The sequence below is a fragment of the Vollenhovia emeryi genome, unplaced genomic scaffold (genome assembly GCF_000949405.1).
Source record: "Vollenhovia emeryi isolate VEMERY1.0 unplaced genomic scaffold, V.emery_V1.0 DF939589.1, whole genome shotgun sequence".
Lineage (NCBI taxonomy): Eukaryota > Metazoa > Arthropoda > Insecta > Hymenoptera > Formicidae > Vollenhovia > Vollenhovia emeryi.
Window position 1 is genome coordinate 13,935 of NW_011966777.1, and position 2,862 is coordinate 16,796.

Below are 2,862 nucleotides of genomic sequence, written 5' to 3' on the forward strand. Positions count from 1 at the left end.
TCTCTACAGGTTATGGGCCCAGGAGGACACGAAGACCGTGAGTGACGTCAACCTCCTCTTCTTCACCTTTCTTGTCACGACGCCATTAACTAACAAGACTCGACATGGCTCAGGTGAGGAACATTGAAACTCTTAATAAAGAGAATTATGACACGTGGAAAATGTTTATGGAAGCGTTGCTGATTAAGAATGACATGTGGCAATATGTGAATGGAACGAGCGTGAAACCCGAAGCTCAAGCCGAGAACGCGGCATCGACCAATGCAGTAAAGGCATGGGAACAGGGAGATGCAAAGGCACGCTCGGACATTATACTCTCGATCAGCGCCAGTGAATTGAAGCAGGTCAAAGGGTGCGCCACGTCCCGTGAAGTGTGGCTGAAGCTCGAGAGCCTATATCAGTCCAAAGGGCCGGCGCGAAAGGCAGCCCTCTTGAGGCAATTGACGACGCTTAAAATGCAGAGCGGTGGCGACGCACGCGAGCATCTTCGTCAGTTCTACGACCTGGTAGATAAGATCGGTGAAATTGGCGTCGAAATCGACCAGGACTTGTTATCGACCCTGCTGGTGATCAGCCTTCCGAGTGATTTCGACAACTTCCGTTGTGCGATCGAGTCACGTGACGCCCTACCGTCCCTGGAAGTACTTCGCGTAAAGATTGCGGAAGAGGCGGACGCGCGAAAGGGCATTACGCGAGACTCTGCGACAAACGCGATGTTCGCGGGAAGACACGGCAAGAAACCTCAAAAGAAGCCAAAGAATCCGAGCGGAAGTTCGAACGGTAGCGGAACGTTTAAATACAAGTGCCATAAATGCAAGGTTCTCGGACACAAAGCCGCCGATTGCAAAAGCGGGAAGACAGACCAGCCCACCGCCCAGAGTACGACGGATACGACCATGCTCTCGTCCGATGCTTACGTTACCGGTTCCGTCGAATCGAGCAAGTGGTGCCTCGACAGCGGTGCGACATCCCATTTCTCTCACGATGTACGTAATTTCGAATCCAATATGACTGCAAGAGTCGGAAGACTGAATCTCGCGAACAAAGAGTCAGCACAGATCCGCGGGGAAGGCACGGCTCGCCTCAACGCGAATGTGAAAGGAAGAGATAGACGAGTTTCTCTACAAAATTCGCTATATGTCCCCGACCTGCGCATGAACCTACTTTCCGTGGGCAAGATCACGGAACACGGATTCAAAGTGACATTCGACAAAGAGAGGGCACTCGTAGTCGATCAGAAGAGGAATGTGAGATTAGTCGCAAAGAAAATTAATGGTCTTTACGTCGTCGAAGAATCTACTGATCGAGCCGCCACCGATCAGGGAGCAAGCATTGGGTGCATTACTGAATCCGAAGAGAGCTGGCACCGAAGATTTGGCCATCTGAACCAGCGTGATCTCCAAGAAGCGGTCCGTCGGGAACGAGTGAAGGGCGTAACGCTGGGGACCACCATGAAGGACAGCTGCGAAACTTGCGTCGAAGGAAAGATGGCTAGGAATCCGTTTCCACTCAGGTCCGACAGAACCACGGAGCCATTGGACCTGGTGCACACGGATCTATGCGGTCCCATGCGCGTAGCATCGCTGGGCGGAGCTAAGTATATCTTACAACTCATTGATGACAGGAGCAGATGGGGACAGATCTACCTTTTAAAATGTAAATCCGACGTTTTTCAGGCCCTAAAAGACTACGTCAATATGTTTGAGAGACAGACTGGGAGGAAAGTCAAGTGCATACAGTCCGACAACGGAAAGGAGTTCGTCAACGCCGCCATCGACGCCTTTCTGAAAGAACGCGGAATCGCCAGAAGACTAACCGTTCCATACAGCCCTCAACAAAACGGGGTAGCAGAAAGGAGAAATCGAACTATCGTCGAGATGGCGAGGTGCATTCTGTTGCAGTCCGATCTCCAACCACAATTCTGGGGCGAAGCGGTTAACGCGGCAAATCACATACGTAACCGTTGCCCATCGAGATCGTTAAACGGACTGACCCCGTTTGAAGCGCTGTCGGGACGGGCCCCTGATGTCAGCTACTTTAGGGAATTCGGAAGCCGTGTACAGGTGCTGAATAATAGCCCCGGGCTTGGAAAATTCGCGTCACGGTGCATCCCAGGGATTTTCGTCGGGTACGACGACACGTCGAAGGGGTATAGAATCTGGATTCAAGAGAGCGGGAAGATTATCATTTCGAGAGATGTCAAGTTTCTACACACCGCGAGGAGTTCGAAAGAGACGTATGAAGATTTTCGACCGATCGCACCGAGAAACGCTCACCCCGGCGACGAGAATCGCAGCCCGACTCACGAATATCTTGAGATCGAACTCAGGCCGCCCGATGACACGCAGCACCCACGAAGCGACACCATCATTGAAGATGTCGCCGAAGCACCCGACGATCCGTACGTAACAGCGGAAGAAGACAACGAGACCCACTCCCAGGAATCTGTCGACCCAACCGAGAACGGACAAGACAACGAGACTCGTCGCCGAGCCCCGGGAAGACCCAGAATCATTAGGTCAGGAAGCAGGGGGAGACCTCGGAAGGAGTATCATCATCACCTCGAAGCAGCCGGATTGTTGGACGAACCAATAGCTCAGTTAATGGAGATCCCCATGAAGCAGGCAATGTCTAGTCCGGAGGCCGAGGACTGGAAACTGGCGATGATCGAGGAGCTGAGGTCGATTATCAGAAATGAAACCTGGAAGCTGATAGATCCACCGGACGATCAGGCGGTCATTGGGAGCCGCATGGTGCTTCGAAATAAGATGAACCCGAATGGAACGATCGAGCGTCGAAAGGCCAGACTGGTGGCTCAGGGATTCGATCAAAAGCCCGGGATCCACTTTAATGAAACCTTCG